At 40.1% G+C, this 18,201-nt stretch overlaps 1 pseudogene across 1 annotated transcript; it reads right to left on the bottom strand.

Annotated features, from left to right (window-relative positions):
* Window positions 1-3,049: 3,049 nt before the first annotated feature.
* Window positions 3,050-4,382, bottom strand: LOC307186389 (large ribosomal subunit protein uL11-like; annotated as a pseudogene). The gene has a single exon. The product of its transcript is annotated as a large ribosomal subunit protein uL11-like (transcript).
* Window positions 4,383-18,201: the final 13,819 nt, after the last annotated feature.

Genomic DNA, 18,201 nt, shown 5'->3' with positions numbered 1-18,201 from the left:
ATCTTAAAATTATTTGTTCTAGTTCTGTGAAAAATGCCATTGGTTTTTTTTTTTTTTTTTGCTGTACGTGGGCCTCTCACTGTTGTGGCCTCTCCCGTTGTGGAGCACAGGCTCTGGACACGCAGGCTCAGCGGCCATGGCTCACGGGCCCAGCCGCTCCACGGCATGTGGGATCCTCCCGGACCGGGGCACGAACCCGTGTACCCTGCATCAGCAGGTGGACTCTCAACCACTGCGCCACCAGGGAAGCCCCACCATTGGTATTTTTATACGGATTGCATTGAATCTGTAGATTGCCTTGGGTAGTATGGTAATTTTAACAATATTGATGCTTCCAATCCAAGAACACAGTATATCTTTCCATCTGTTAGTGTCATCTTCAATTTCTTTCATCGGTGTCTTATAGTTTTCCAAGTACAGGTGTTTTGCCTCCTGAGGTATTTTATTTTATTTTACACCTAGGTTTATTCCTAGGTATTTTATTCTTTTTGATGTGATAGTAAATGGGATGTTTCCTTAATTCCTCTTTCTGATAGTTCATACAGATTTCTGTATATTAATTTTGCATCCTGCAACTTTACCAAATTCATTGATTGTAGGGCGCGGTCAGCTAACTGCTACGCGGCAGGAAGCTGAAATAAGCTGAGTCATCCTTCCTGTGGCCACTGCGCTTGCGCTAAGTATACTAATGAGGTTTTAAAGTAGCGACCTATCCGATGCTGGCTCACAAATCGCACCATCGGCGAAAGCCAATCACAGAGCGACACATGTTCTTAATCCCTATATAAGCAGACTGCTATAGGATTGCGGGGTCTTCCTTCCATCTTTCTTCAACCAAGCTGTGCTCCAATAAAGTGTGATACGAGAAGAATCTTGCGTGTGGCGGCTCGTTATTCTGCTGGTCGGAAGCGGCCCGCCGCAAGTGGTGCCGAAACCCGGGAACTTCGCGCCCTGCATGGAGGACCGATTCAGAACTCGACACACGGAGTGGTAACCGTCGGTGAGTAGTCCAGTCAGGATCAAGATCCGATCTGGGTGCCATCAAGACTGACGAGAATTGTTGAAGAAAACTTCGGAGAAGATGCTGAGTTGGATGTTCCTGATGATTCTTAATCGAAGTCTTTGTATTAGTTGGAATTCCACAAAGGATTATTCAGATTGTGCAACTGAGTGCTGCCGGGCTGGAGCCCGTTGCCTTTGGAGATTTTGCCTCTTGGCTCTCTTCTGCCTTTTCCTTCTTTGGGGAGTGGGTGGGGGTAGGAATCTTTGGAGTCTGCTGTGTATTTGGGATTATGCTGTGTCTCTGGTTGGTCTGTCGTGTGCGCATCAGGGCACATCGAGATAGGGTCCTGCTCACTCAGGCACTTCTGGCTATTAAGGAAGGAGATTCTCCCGCAGCCTGGCTCTCCGCCCTGAATAATTCGAAATGATTGCCCTTGCACAGAGAGGCCTTGTCGCCATTGCACCTCTATAGGGAGTCATCCATTGTCCTGATTGCCCTTGCACAGAGAGGCCTTGTTGCCATTGCACCTCTATAGGGAGTCAGCCATTGTCCTGATTGCCCTTGCACAGAGAGGCCTTGTTGCCATTGCACCTCTATAGGGAATCAGCCATTATTCTGAGTCAGCCTTTGCACCCTGCAGCCCTTGTTGGCATTGCACGCAGGAAGGTGTCTCAGACATGCCAACAGAAAATTGCCCTCGAACAGTGAGCACATCATGAGGTGAACACTTGTACGGGCTACATTCTGCTTGGTGTTCTAATAAATAAAAAAGGGGGAGATGTAGGGCGCGGTCAGCTAACTGCTACGCGGCAGGAAGCTGAAATAAGCTGAGTCATCCTTCCTGTGGCCACTGCGCTTGCGCTAAGTATACTAATGAGGTTTTAAAGTAGCGACCTATCCGATGCTGGCTCACAAATCGCACCATCGGCGAAAGCCAATCACAGAGCGACACATGTTCTTAATCCCTATATAAGCAGACTGCTATAGGATTGCGGGGTCTTCCTTCCATCTTTCTTCAACCAAGCTGTGCTCCAATAAAGTGTGATACGAGAAGAATCTTGCGTGTGGCGGCTCGTTATTCTGCTGGTCGGAAGCGGCCCGCCGCAATTGATGAGCTCTAGTAGTTTTCTGGTGGCATTTTTCAGATTTTCTGTGTATAGTATCAGATTTTCTGTGTATAGTGACAGTTTTACTTCTTCCTTTCCAATCTGGATTCTTTTCATTTATTTTTCTCCTCTGATTGCTATGGCTAGGACTTCCAAAACTATGTTGAATAAAATTGGTGAGAGTGGGCATCCTTGTCATGTTCCTGATCTTAGAGGAAATGCTCTCAACTTTTCACCATTGACTGTGATTTCCATGTGCATGGAATACCTTTTTCCATCCCTTCACTTTCAGTCTGTATGTGTCCCTAGATCTGAAGTGAGTCTCTTGTAGGCAGCATATATACAAGTCTTGTTTTTGTATCCATTCAACCACTCTGTGGCTTTTGGTTGAAGCATTTAGTCTGTTTATATTTAAGGTAATTATCACTGTGTATGTTCTTATTGCCATTTTGTTAATTGTTCGGGATTTGTTTTTGTATGTCTTTTTTTGCCATTCTTCTTTTGTTCTCTTCTCCTATGATTTGATGACTACCTTTAGTGTTATGTTTGGATTCCTTTTTCTTTTTTTATGTGTATATCTATTATAGGTTTTTGGTTTGCAGTTACCATGAGTTTTTTTTTTATAGCTGTCTATATACATAATTGTTTTAATTGCTGATCCCTTCATTTAAAATGCATTTTTAAAACCCTGCATTTGTATTCTCCTCCCCTCATGATTACTGTTTTTGATATAATATTTAATATCTAATTGTTTCATGTATCCCTTAACTGCTTGTTGTAAATATAGATGATTTTACTACTCTTGTCTTTTATCCTCCCTATGAGTTTTGTTTGTGGATGATTTCCTACCTTTACTGTGTGTTTGCCTTTACTGCTGAGTTTTTCACTTCACGATTTCCTTGTTTCTAGTTGTGGCCTTTTCTTTTTTGCCGAGAGAAGATCCTTAAACATTTGTTGTAAAGCTGGTTTGGTGGTGCTGAACTCTTAATTTTTGCTTGTAGAGCTTCTGATTTCTCCATCAAATCTGAACAAAAGCCTTGCTGGGTAAAGTATTCTTGGTTGTAGGTTTTTCCCTTTCATCACTTTAAATATATTGTGCCATTCCCTTCTGGCCTGCAGAGTTTCTGCTGAAAAATTAGCTGATAGCCTTATGGGAGTTCCCTTGTATGTTGTCATATATTTATTTTTTATTGTTTTATTTCCTGTCTGCAATTGCATCAAGATTTTATGCCTCTTTATTCATGTTGGAATGTTATATTGCACTTTTCTTCTGCTTTGGGCTGATATTTTTGTAGGGAGTGTTGTTAATCTGTAGGGAAGTTTTGTATCTATTTTCAGGTCTTTTTTTTTTTTTGCCCTTTTGTTTCCCTAGAGCAGCTTCCTTTGGATGTTTTAGTTGCACAATACTTTGTCAATTATACTTAAATAAGTCAGATTTTTCTCAGTTTGAAGGAGGATCTTTTGAAGTGCGGGAAGAGGTAGCTTTCCCAGTTTCTCAGTTCAAGAGCTCCCTATTCTATTGCTATTATAAATTGCACTTCTGGTACTAAGTCTTACTTAAATTTCAGATCTTAACTTGGTTCACAAAGGCTCCCACCATCAGTTCCAAACTTCTATAGTATCTTTACCACCTCTGGTGAAGAAGCACTTTCACCAAGGAATCTTGTCCTAATTTCCACTTTCTGACTCCCCTCTTATTTATTTATTTATCGGTCATCAAATAACCCTTTATTTAATTATTTTCCTTTGTAGTCCTTAACTAGCTAGGCATTCCACTGCACCACTGTTGATGTCATCTCTGATGTCGTGAGGGTGGCAGCCATCAGCATTGCAACCCACGGGCTGGAAAATCCCCAGGATCTCTTTAATGGTTCCAGAGAGTTCTCTAGCTAAAGATCAGTGCCTCTTCTGTTGCACAATGTTGACAATCTCATCAAAAGTGATGTTTCCACTGTGCTTAATGTTTTTCTGCTTCTTTCTGTCTCTTGGCAGTTCTTTGACAGCTTTGATGATCAGGACAGAGGCAGAAGGTACTATCTCAATCTGGGCCTGTGTGTTCTGAATGGTCAGTTTCACTGTAATTCTCAGACCCTTCCAATTACTAGTTGCCTGGTGATGTCATCACCAACCTCTTTTGGAAACAGACCGAGGGAGCCGATATTGCTGGCCAGGGCAAATGTGGCACCGACTTTCCCATCAGTGCACCTCAGATATACAGCTTTTATCTCCTTGGGGTTGAACTTAGGCGGCAAGGTGGAGGTGGCTGGTGTCATATGAACCCATATTTGGGATGACCCAAGAAAGTTGCACCTTGGCCGCTTCAAGCTGAAAGCTCCCTTCTGTTTTAAAAGTGCTATTTTCCCAGACAGCCTCTTCAATAAGTGGTGCTGGGAAAACTGGACAGCTACATGTAAAAGTATGAGATTAGAACACTCCCTAACACCATACACAAAAACAAGCTCAAAATGGATTAAAGACCTAAATGTAAGGCCAGACACTAACAAACTCTTAGAGGAAAACATAGGCAGAACACTCTATGACATAAATCACAGCAAGATCCTTTTTGACCCACCTCCTAGAGAAATGGAAATAAAAACAAAAATAAACAAATGGGACCTAATGAAATTTCAAAGCTTTTGCACAGCAAAGGAAACCATAAAGAAGACCAAAAGACAACCCTCAGAATGGGAGAAAATATTTGCAAATGAAGCAACTGACAAAGGATTAATTTCCAAGATTTACAAGCAGCTCATGCAGCTCAATAACAAAAAAACAAACAACCCAATCCAAAAATGGGCAGAAGACCTAAATAGACATTTCTCCAAAGAAGATATACAGATTGCTGACAAACAAATGAAAGAATGCTCAACATCATTAATCATTAGAGAAATGCAAATCAAAAGTACAATGAGATATCATCTCACACCGGTCAGAATGGCCATCATCAAAAAATCTAGAAACAATAAATGCTGGAGAGGGTGTGGAGAAAAGGGAACACTCTTGCCCTGCTGGTGGTAATGTGAATTGGTACAGCCACTATGGAGAACAGTGTGGAGGTTCCTTACAAAACTACAAATAGAACTACCATATGACCCAGCAATCTCACTACTGGGCATATACCCTGAGAAAACCATAATTCAAAAAGAATCATGTACCAAAATGATCATTGCAGCTCTGTTTACCGTAGCGGGAGATGGAAACAACCTAAGTGTCCATCATTGGATGAATGGATAAAGAAGATGTGGCGCATATATACAATGGAATATTACTCAGCCATAAAAAGAAACAAATTTGAGTTATTTGTAGTGAGGTGGATGGACCTAGAGTCTGTCATACAGCGTGAAGTAAGTCAGAAAGAGAAAGACAAATACCGTAAGCTAACACATATATATGGAATCTCCGAAAAAAAAAATGTCATGAAGAACCTAGGGGTAAGATGGGAATAAAGATACAGACCTACTAGAGAATGGACTTGAGGATATGGGGAGGGGGAACGGTAAGCTGTGACAAAGTGAGAGAGAGGCATGGACATATATACACTACCAAACGTAAAATAGATAGCTAGTGGGAAGCAGCCGCATAGCACAGGGAGATCAGCTCGGTGCTTTGTGACCACCTAGAGGGGTGGGATAGGGAGGGTGGGCGGGAGGGAGATGCAAGAGGGAAGAGATATGGGAACATATGTATATGTATAACTGATTCACTTTGTTATAAAACAGAAACTAACATACCATTGTAAAGCAATTATCCTCCAATAAGGACATAAAGACAAACAAACAAAAAAAACCAAAAATTCAATAACTATTCAGACAACTTCTATTTATCCTTTTTTTTTTTTGAAGTTTTGAATTTTTTTGAATTTATTTTTTTATACAGCAGGTTTTTATTAGTCATCAGTTTTATACACATCAGTGTATACATGTCAATCCCAATATCCTAATTCATCACACAACCACCCACACCACCGCTTTCCCCCCTTGGTGTCCATACATTTGTCCTCTACATCTGTGTCTCAATTTCTGCCCTGCAAACCGGTTCATCTGTACCATTTTTCTAGGTTCCACATACATGCGTTAATATACGATATTTGTTTTTCTCTTTCTGACTTACTTCACTCTTTATGACAGTCTCTAGATCCATCCACGTCTCAGCAAATGATCCAATTTTGTTTCTTTTTATGGCTGAGTAATATTCCATTGTATATATGTACCACAACTTCTTTATCCATTTGTCTGTCGATGGGCATTTAGGTTGCTTCCATGACCTGGCTATTGTAAATAGTGCTGCAATGAACATTGGGGTGCGTGTGTCTTTTTGAATTATGGTTTTCTCTGAGTATATGTCCAGTAGTGGGATTGCTGGATCATATGGTAATTGTATTTTTACTTTTTTAAGGAACCTCCATACTGTTCTCCATAGTGGCTGTATCAATTTACATTCCCACCAACAGTGCAAGAGGGTTCCCTTCCAATATTATTATTGTTTAAGACATTTCATATTCATTTAGATTTACCCATGTATTTACCCTTTCTGTTGTTCATTATGTCTTCCTATTTCATTTTGCTTTCTATCTGGAACCATTTACCTTCTGACTAAAGAATTCCCATTAGTATTTCTTTAGTGTAAGTCTACTGTGAATAATTTTTTCAGTTTTTTCATGTGAAAACATCTTTATTTCACTTTCATTTTAGAAAGTTATTTTTCAGTGGGTGCAAAATTCTAGTACAGTTATTTTCTTCTAGCTCTGACATTAGTTGTCACTTTGATGTTTGTGGTCTACTTTCTTTTGTTGAGAATTCAAGCATCAGTTTTATCACGGCTATTTTAAAAATCATACATCTTTTTCCTCTAGCTTGTATTAATATTTTCTCTGTCTTTGGTTTTGAAAAATGTTACTATGATACACCTATATGTATGCTTTCTCTGTATTTAATTTAAATGATGTTTATGGTTTCCTGAATTTGTGGCTTCATGTTTATTATGAACATCATTTTGATCTTCAAATTTTATCTCTGCTTCATCTGTCTCTTCTGAATTTGTTTTGGTTTGTTTTTTGTAGGATTTAAATTACATATATGTTAAATATTTTCACTATTTCCCATATATCTCTTATGCTTCCTCTTTTTTTTTTTTGTATATTCCATTCTGTTTTTCTCTCTGTGCTTTGTACAGAAGATTTTCTCCCAATGTATGTTCCAATTTACTAATGCTCTCCTAAATTGCTTCTAATCTACTGCTCTTAACTTTTTAATTTTAGTTATTATATTTTTTCAGCTCTATAATTTCATTTGAAGAATTTTTATATTTTTGAGTTTTATGCTGAGATTTTCCATTTTGTGATCTTATTTCTGGAACATATTAATATGTTATTTTAAAGATCACGTATAATAATTCCAATATTTGGATCTCCAGTAAGTATATTTCTATAATCTGTTTTTCTCTTATTTTTCAGTCATGTGGTTTTGCCTCCTAGTAATTTTTCATTAGCAGCTAGAAAATACATTTGATAAATTGTAGTGATATTTTAAGACTCTAGATAATATCTTCTAGAGAGCATTCATTTTTGTTTGGTAGTTAGATAAAAGGAAGATTAATTTTAATTAAATCAAGGATTAAGTTGATTTAATGTCTAGCCCTTATAGAGTTGTAAGTTAAAATTGGAATGTTTGCCTGAGCCTCTCCTTGGTTGGCCTGAAGTCCAATTTTTGACCACCAGCACTGTAAGACTGCTAGAAATTTTGCTTAGCTTCTCAGCCTCCTGGCTTCTACTTACAAACAGACAAACATCTAAAAGGAGAACTTAGGGCCAAACTGGGCTCACTTCTCTATTCTTGCATTCTGTCTTAGCCTAGGTTCCCTAGAAAATAGATCCTGAGGTAAAGGTTAAGTGCTAATTTTTAACAGGGAGGTATAACTCTGAGATAGTAAAAGTAAAGGGAAAATAAAGTGGGTAGAAAAGGAGGAAAAGGAAATATGAGCTAGTGTATTACTGCAGATGACCACCGCTTCATGAAGAGAGGCTCACTGTATAGAAACACTTTGTCTTGGAGTAGTCTGATAGGGGGAGAAAGAGAGAGGAATTTATTCAATGGCTCCCTCTATTGATTGACTTAACTTTCATTGGTCAAAATTTACCCACAAGACATTAACTTCTATGCATTCCTGATGTTTCAACGGGTCTCTTCAGACCCACCAAGGAAACTGAATCCCATACCCTACAACATGTTGATTCTTCTAACTCCAGAACTAGTGAGAGTAATCAGATCCTTGATGGGTATGGTGGGGCCTGGTGCCATAGCTGCAGCAACTCATACCACATCAGGAGCCATGGAGTCTGTGTGGAGACTAGCACTCACCTTGGGGGAGGCTGAGGCAGCCTGCAAAGCTTGTTGAAGAAATGGTTGTGACCTTGTGTCCACAGTAAGTTTGAGGACCTGGAGAACAGTTAGGGCCTAGAAGATTTAAGGAGGTTCCTCAATGTGTCCAATGCACCTTCTCCTGGGAATCTTGACCTATCAAAGCCCTTAGTAGCTTCATAGTTTCCAAATGTCTTTAAGCAGTGGTTTTATGTATTGTCCAGCATTTCTGATTCTCAGGGGAAGGTTTAGTCTGCAACCAACCACTCCACATTACTAGAAAAGAAAAAAAAAAAAAAGGCACTGCTATCTTTTAAAGATCTTATAATGGTAACATATAATGTTATCCACAGGCACAACTGACATCCAAATATAGCTAAAAAACTAGTTGACATCAGCTGCAGAGTAAAACTAGTGGGACACCAAGAAGCCAGGTTCTCACTTGTTAGATATAAATCACCCCTCATCTCTATGTTGACTCCTCAGATAAGTTCAGTTGATATTTTCAAAGTCAACTTGCCCTTGATTTCCTCAGATGAGTCACTGTTAGTGTTACTCACCCATTGGAAAGTCCCGTCCTCAGGAAACCACTAATCACGGGTGGGGCCATAAGAGAAGGGCACACAATATACCAATTATATCATCTCTGAAGCAGAGGGTTCACAAGTGCCTTTATTTTTTTTCTGAATGCATAAATTCCTTTATTGAAAATATTGGGTTAGCACTGCAGTACATATACTCAATATCCATAAATCAAGGGCCACACATTTCTGATTGGAAAATACTGTTTTAAATAGAGAACACAGCATCTGGATATGCTCTCACAAGTATAATATCATGGACTAAACTAGGTAGGAGTGAACTATATGCAAAATGACCATTTTGTTAATAGCATATGGCTGCAAATGGCATAAATGGTAAATGTGATCATCATGAGACATTCCTGGTGTCTCACACCAACACATAGTTTAACAAGCAGATTAAGGTTAAACTGCCAATAAGTTGTTAATTAAGAGTTCTCAGTAGGAGGACTTGGGTGAAAGTACACCCAGTCTATAGATTTAAGATTTTATAGCATTCATTTAAACTTGCATGGAATGTGAGTGGAGTAAAATAATTGTTGATTTGACAGGAGGCCACTTGGCAATTTGTTTGTTCTCTTTTACATATAGTCTAAAATAAGAGAATATCTAGCTAAAGGAAATATTCTGTCAGCTTAAGGCCAACATTCTAAGAACTGTTTACTTCTTTAAAATGTAGTTATATAAACACTACTTTTCATTAATTTTTCCTTTCAAAGATCACTATGTGTTTAATTCTGACTGCTGCAAAAACTCAACTCACACTAATCATTATCTCTTCTTCCTTTTCCCAGCTAAAGTCTATCTCTGGTCTAACCTACAGTCTATAATTCAACTTCTTGTGACATACTCTAAGAATTTCAGAATCTCCTCATCTGCTGCTGTTCCAAAACATTACTGACCTATATGAACCCTGTAATTTTTAGCCTCTTCCAAATTAGGCCAAAGATTTTAGCTCTTTTTTTTTTTTTTTTTAAGATTTTAGCTCTTAATGAAACCTCCTTATAGAAATTTACCATTGTATCTGTTCTATATTTTTATGTAATGTAAAAAACAGGAAGAATCAGTGTAAGGAGCTCATTAGGACCACTAAATAAAGGTCTTCTCTTATATTTGCTACCTTCTCAGGGCACTTAGATGCCTCTCTTTAGAAAAATGTCACCCTTTGGAGAATGGTAAGAGATGCATGCTTAATCATACAGTTCATGGAAATTGAGAAATGTTTCATTAGCTTCCTCCAAAATAACAATAAGTTTACTACAAAGGTTTTAGGATAACAACCTTTCTCTACTTCCTCTCAATCTGTCATTGTCACCACCATGGGTCATCCTTGCCACAGCAATCTGAATATGTGTGGCCAATGGGAAATGATGACTTTTCCAAAGAGAAGAGGACCCTTCTTCAGTAAAGGGAACATACACGGCTCTGGTTTCCTGCTAGAGCTTAACGTATAAGCCCCATTCAACATCAAGAAATACTGTATCACAAAATTGTGTATGCAGTTAAAAAACTATGTGTGCAGTATGATCTCAGTTATAAAATATGTGTGTCTATAAAACATGTATGCATGTATGAGGATATATAGTAAAGTGTTAACCAATTATGGATCATGGAATTATGGGTACAAGCTAATTTCTATGCACTTATTTGTGTTGTCGTCATTTTATTTATTGGACATGTAATATTTTTTTCAAAAAACTTAAAAAAAAAACTGTTTTGTCAGATGTTGTGCTCTTCCAGGTAAAATACATGCGCTATGCTCTTCTAGGTATGTAAGTCAGTAAATAAACATGACATGCATAGAACAAGCAACTAGCTTGTTCTCAATAAATGTTAACTACTATGGATACAGCACAGGAAATTAAATTTAACTTTTTCATGAAATGCAATTTTAAAATATCTATATTTAAAGGCATGGGTCTTAAAAGAGTGTACAGATCTACAAAGGAACCAAGTAATCTACTAAAAGTGCTTGCCTCCTTTTTTATTTTTTTAGTTTAATTTAATTTTATTTTATTTTGCCACATTGTGCTGCTCACGGGATCTTACTTCCCCCACCAGGGATTGAACCCAGTTCCCCTGGAGTGGAAGCCCAGAGTCCTAACCACTGGACCACCAGGGAATTTCCACTTGCTTCCTTTCTTAAAATGAGGTATAACTGAAACAGGAAAAAAAAGACTTATAAAGACTATTAGGCAGAGGACTATAAGAGATTTGAAGTCAACAACTCTTTAGCTGTGAGTGCTGCCCCTCACTGGCTAAGGTTATAATCTGGGTAAAAAATAATGAAAAAATATTTGGAGAGAAAAATGATGAGCAAAAGAAGACTAGAAGAGGGAAAAGAGGACAGGAACAGAAAGGAGAGAAAAAAGTTAGAGCTAATTATAATGATTAATAGGAGGAAAGAGAAAAGAGAACAATAAAATGAATAACAATTGGAGGGGACTTCCCTGGTGGCACAGTGTTAAGAATCTGCCTGCCAATGCAGGGGACATGGGTTCGAGCCCTGGTCTGGGAAGATCCCACATGCTGCCGAGCAACTAAGCCCATGTACAACAACTACTGAGCCTGCACTCTAGAATCCGCGAGCCACAACTACTGAAGCGCACGCACCTAGAGCCCCTGCTCCGCAACAAGAGAAGCCACTGCAATGAGAAGCCCGTGCACTGCAACAAAGAGTAGCCCCCACTTGCTGCAACTAGGGAAAAGCCCACGTGCAGCAACGAAGACCCAACATGGCCAAAAATAAATAAATAAATAGATACATACATAAATAAATAGTCCTCATGATTCTGAGAAACTAATAAACTGTCTTCATGGACTCTCCCTTGGCTCTCATGGGCCACACAAGGTGGTTCCCCATTCTCTCTAATGACCTTGTCATGACATACACCACTCAGCTCTTGTTCTCTCTTCTCCTCTCAGTCCACTCCCAGCCAGTCTTGACTAGTGGTGAATAATACTCACCTCAGTGTACCATGACCTCAGAAACCTGCCCACAACAAGCACCCTGCAACCATCCCCCCTTCTCTTCCCTGCATTTATAGAGAAGCATATCCGTGCCTCTTTCGTAGCATGAATTACTATTAAATTTGCTTGTGTGCCTGGAGCATGAGCTCTGTAATGGCAGAGATCTGTTATTCATCTTTACTTCCCCTGCACAAAGATTAGGGTCTGACGTGAAATAGGGAGGTCTGCAGAACTATTTGGTGAAAACTGTGTTTGATGTCTTGATCCACTTCATAATGTTACATTCCTTCCAAACTGAAAGTTCTTAGTCTAATAGAAAGAATGAAGCCTGGGATCCATTCTCTGGTTTGCTAGACATAGGACTTTAGGTAAATTATTTAACCTTTCAGCATCTGTTTTCTGTGAGAGTTTTGGGAAAGTAGTAGATAGTATATTGAAAATATATAAAGTACCTATCATTGTGACACATCGTAGGTGTTCGATGGAGTGTGGCTATTATTTACTTTGTTCCTGTGGCCCCTGATGGTCACACCCCTACTAAAGGTTGTGTGTGGGCACGTTACACACCTAGATGGAGAAAGGGAAGCTATCACCTGATCAACACATGTTCTTTAGAAAATTTCCTGGCCCTAACTTCCCACTAGGATCATTCACTAATCAATGACACTATTTAATATTGCCATAATCCCTTGTGCCCTTATTTCAGTGATAGTCATAACCTACGGAGGTTATATTTTTCTTTCTTTGTCTGGAGATTTCTTGTTCTGACATGCTTGCTATTTCACACTGAAATTATTCTGTACATGTATAAAAGAATCAAACTTTAAAATGAAGGGGGCTTCCCTGGCGGTGCAGTGGTTAGGAATCCGCCTACCAATGCAGGGATACGGGTTCAATCCCTGGTCCGGGAAGATCCCTCATGCCGCGGAGCAACTAAGCCCCTGAGCCACAGCTGCTGAGCCTGCGCTCCAGAGCCGGTGAGCCACAGCTACTGAAGCCCACACGCCTAGAGCCTGTGCTCTGCAACAAGAGAAGACACCGCAATGAGAAGCCCACGCACCGCAACGAAGAGTAGCCCCTGCTCACCGCAACTAGAGAGAGCCCGCGCACAGCAATGAAGACCCAATGCTGCAAAAAATAAATTTAAAAAAATATACATATAGGGAATGTTGTCTTTTCAGAACCAAACCTTAAGCACTGACTAAATGATGAAATTTAAATTTTCTTATCATTATAAATGCACGGTAGCACTCTCTCTCTCTCTATATCTCCCAGTCATAAAAAGTAAATAGGTTTCTTTGCTTTGAACTGAGAGATACTTTGGTTAAAAAGCATCCGTTGTGAGTAAACCTTACTTGTTTTCACAATACAAAGAACTATCTGGGCCTGCATTAGTTTAGATGGTCAGATAACTGATCACAGGTTAAATGTTGAGGGCAAGAGAATGACTGTTTATTGCAGTCGCCAGACAGAGAAGAGTGCCTGTCACGAAACAGATAAGAAAACTCTATGAACAAATGCATCTTCTCCAGCACTCAGCTATTACCAAGCCCAGCAGGAATTTGGACCTAGGCTTGGCTGACCCCAAAGCCCGTGATCCTCTTACTCTTGCCTCTCCCTGCCTCTGGAAAGCAGGATGCAGTATGTGAGTGGTCCTTCTAACGTGTTGTCCAGCTGCCATTCCTCATATCACAAAGTACAAAATCTATAACCCATTCCCCTTCTCACTACAATATTGGTAACCCAATTTGTCACTCTACCAGAACTACAGAAGGAAGGGAGGGCTTAAAAGAAGTCATCCCCCAAAAGAAATTTCTATTATCTCAAGTATATTTGGAGCGAACTGGAGACTAGAAAGGCAGGTAGTTTCTCGTACATCTATAGATAAGAGTGACCCTGGTAAACCATTTCCTGAAAACAATTTTTTGGTGCTGATCTGAAAGTGAGTGGTTCTGTTTGGTCTCGTGTTGGTTTGTGGGTGGTTGGTTTAGGATGGGATGAACCATTTTTTCTTTTAAATTTTTATTTATTTATTTTGGTTTCTCTGGGTCTTAGTTGCGGCATGTGGGATCTCCGTTGCAGCATTTAGGATCCTTAGTTGCGGCGGTATGAGGGATCTTCTTTTTATTTGCAGCACGTGGGTTTCTTAGTCACAGCATGCGGACTCTTAGTTGTGGCAAGAATGGGGGATCTAGTTCCCTGACCAGGGATCGAACCTGGGACCCCTGAATTGGGAGCACGGAGTGTTACCCTCTGGACCACCAGGGAAGTCCGGGATGAACAATTTTATGGTTAAGGGGTTGTGGGTAAGATCACTGCCTTCACCCCTCCTCAGGCTTGTCAGACCGGCTTGTTGGAAAGGATGAGCCTGTCAGTTGCAGGCAGCAATTTTCAGGCTATATGGACTGTAGAAGGGATTTGAGTTAATCCATTATTTCCCAAACTTGACCTCCCTCTGACCAACTTCTATCTGGCTAACCGTCTAATTTCCCTGGGGGGTTTCCTTTTATAACAAAACAACTTTGTTTTGATTTAGCCTAGGACTAGGCTTAGGTTTTAGGGAGGAAACGCCTTTAAACAATTCGCATTTGAAATGAGGAAGTGAAAAAAAAAAAAAAATGAGGCAAAGCCAGCTGTTTCCTACAAACCCTTGATAACGGTGCAGCGGTTCATTGTCCTTCTGCCCCAGTGGAAACTGGCTTCCGCCCTTGCCTTGTCTGCTGCTTTTCCAGCCTCCCTCACCTGTCCAGACAGCTGTAACCTCCCCACTTGTCATCACCCCCGCAAGGTAAGATTCTGAGATACATGTGTGAGCTCTGGGACAACTCGGTCTTTACTCAGTTTTGAGCAAAGCTACACTTTTCTTACAATGGCTGTGACAGGTGACACTTTACAAATACTGCCTCCTTTAATCCTCATAGCTCCCCATGAAGAAGACTGTATTATTATCCTCATTTCATAGAAGAGGGAAGCGAGACTTAAGCCGTGTGTCCAAGTCATTTTTCTGATTCCAAGGCCTGTTCTCTGAACCAGAGGGTTTCAAAATGTCTTCCCATCAGCAGAGTGCTGGTTAGGAACAGAGATTTCCAGGCAGCCAGCTCAGAGATCCTGACTGAGTAAACGTGGAGTGAAGCCCGGCAATCTGTTCTAACGTCTCTGATGGAGGCAGGATTTAAATCTTTCCAGTGATGTTCTCCGCCTTTACATGGCCTGCTTGGTACAGCCCCTTCACACTTCTCAGTGCTGATTGATCACTCCCGCCGGGTTCTCAGAGCACTCTGCTCTCACGGCTAGTATATGTTAGCTTACTAACAGACAAGGCCACGGTGTGTTAAAATTAGCTGGTTTTAGTTCTGTCTTCCTGACTAGTTGGGAGCTACTTGATGCCGAGGATACTGTTTCTTTTTGACTTCCTCTTCCTGAATTGCTTCTTCCACTGATCTTTACATAGCTGGGTTCTCTTTATTATTGGGGCTTCAACTTAAAAGTTTCCTCCTCAGAGAACCTTTTATAATGACCTTAAGAATTAATTCAGCTCATGCAGCTCAATATTAAAATAACAAACAACCCAATCCAAAAATGGGCAGAAGACCTAAATAGACATTTCTTCAAAGAAGATATACAGATTGCCAACAAACACATGAAAGGATGCTCAACATCACTAATCATTAGAGAAATGCAAATCAAAGGTACAATGAGGTATCACCTCACACCAGTCAGAATGGCCGTCATCAAAACATCTAGAAACAATAAATGCTGGAGGGGATGTGGAGAAAAGGGAACCCTCTTGCACTGTTGGTGGGAATGTAAATTGATACAGCCACTATGGAGAACAGTATGGTGGTTCCTTAAGAAACTAAAAATAGAACTACCATACGACCCAGCAATCCCACTACTGGGCATATACCCTGAGAAAACCATAATTCAGAAAGAGTCATGTACCAAAATGTTCATTGCAGCTCTATTTACAATAGCCAGTTCATGGAAGCAACCTAAGTGTCCATCAACAGATGAATGGATAAAGAAGCTGTGGCACATATATACAATGGAATATTACTCAGCCATAAAAAGAAACGAAATTGAATTATTTGTAATGAGGTGGATGGACCTAGAGTCTGTCATACAGAGTGAAGTAAGTCAGAAAGAGAAAAACAAATACCGTATGGTAACACATATATGTGGGATCTAAAAAAAAAAAACGGTCATGAGGAACCTAGGGGCAGGACGGGAATAAAGATGCAGATGTGGAGAATGGACTTGACGACTCAGGGAGCGGGAAGGGTAAGCTGGGACAAAGTGAGAGAGCGGCATGGAAATATATACACTATCAAATGTAAAATAGATAGCTAGTGGGAAGCAGTCGCATAGCACTGAGAGATCAGCTTGGTGCTTTGTGACCACCTAGAGGGGTGGGATAGGGAGAGTGGGAGGGAGGGAGACGCAAGAGGGAAGAGATATGGGGATATATGTATATGTATACTTTGTTATATATATTTATACTTTGTTATAAAGCAGAAACGAACACACCATTGTAAAACTGTAAAACAGTTATACTCCAATAAAGATGTTAAAAAAAGATTATATCTCAATAAAACTAGAAAGAATAAATTAAAAAATAAAATAGTTAAAAAAAGAATTCAGAACCCCACCACTCATTCACTGTCGTATCACCCTATTTTCATATAGCGTAGAGCACAGAGATTTGCATAGTAGGTGCTCAATTAGAACTAGATTATCCAAAGCCAGATTAAGTACATGTGTAGGACACCAGGAAAAGAGGTACCCTGTTTTATTTTTAAATAAAAATCGACATATAATTATATATTTTTTTTCTTTCTTTCTTTCTTTTTTTTTGCGGTACGTGGGCCTCTCACTGTCGTGGTCTCTCCCGTTGCGGAGCACAGGCTCCGGACGCGCAGGCTCAGCGACCATGGCTCATAGGCCCAGCTGCTCCACGGCAAGTGGGATCTTACCGGACCGGGGCATGAACCCGTGTCCCCTGCATCGGCAGGCGAACTCTCAACCACTGTGCCACTAGGGAAGCCCTATAATTATATTTTTAAACTGTAGAAATGTGGGAAAAAAAAAAATTAGGATTTTCCTGGTCTCTCTTCCACTTACATTATGGCTTAAAATTACTTTTATATAGAATTACTTATTGAAAATAAGCTCCATAACATGTGGGGTCTTTGAGTCTCTAAAGGTTTTAAACTAGCACTGGTATGTGTTTAACATCTTCGTTTTCCAAAACATTTTGAAAATAAATTGGGCAGGTATTATTATTCAGTCCCATGCTGAAGAGGTGGGAAAAAAAAAAAAAGGAAGAAAAAAAAAGGAAGAAAAAAAGGGAAGAATAAGCACACAAAAGAGGATGTAGCATCAGATCTCACAGGTTAAAGGCTCAGTCCTACAAGAGTGCCCCTTCCTCCCCACTTCAGACAGCAGTCACCAAGTCCCGGTTGTCACCTATGCTTCTGATCTATAGATTGGAGGTTCCAATGACCCCCTCCTTGGGTTTGGTTTATTTGCTAGAGCCGCTCATTTTACTTACTAGATTGCTGGTTTATTATAAAAGGATGTAACTCAGGAACAGCCAGATGGAAGAGATACATAGGGCAAGGAATGGGGAAAGGGTACAGAGCTTCTCCAAGCACACTACTCTCCCCAAATCTTCATGTGTTCACCAACCTGGAAGCCCTCTGAATCCCATCCTGTTCGGTTTTTACAGTAGGCATAATTGATTAAATCATTGGCCAATGGTGACTGAATTCAATCTTCAGCCCCTCTCCCCTCCTGGGAGGTCTGGGGGTGAATCTGAAAGTTCCAATCCTCTAATCACAGAGTTGGTTCCCTTGGCAACCAGCCCCCATCCTTAGGTTAGGTCTAAAAGTCATCTCATTAACATAACAAAAGACGCCTTTGTCACTTATCGCTTAGGAAATTTGTGCCAGAAATGGGGACTAAGACCAAATATATATTTCTTATTATAAATCACAGTATCACACCTGTCAGCGAGGCCCCCAATGCAAGGGCATCAAGAGTACAGAAAATAAGAAAATATAGCTTATATAGTTTAGTCCTGTAAACTCCAAAAAATGACTGAAACATAGCTGCAGGCTTCTGGAAATCCTCACCTTCTAACTGGAAGAGACCCTGAGAGAAGTGGGAACACCTTGTCTTTTTCC

Source organism: Stenella coeruleoalba (assembly GCF_951394435.1).
Source record: "Stenella coeruleoalba genome assembly, chromosome: 5".
NCBI classification, from domain to species: Eukaryota; Metazoa; Chordata; class Mammalia; order Artiodactyla; family Delphinidae; genus Stenella; species Stenella coeruleoalba.
Note: the sequence above shows the minus strand (reverse complement) of the source record. Positions and strands in the feature narration are given on the sequence as shown.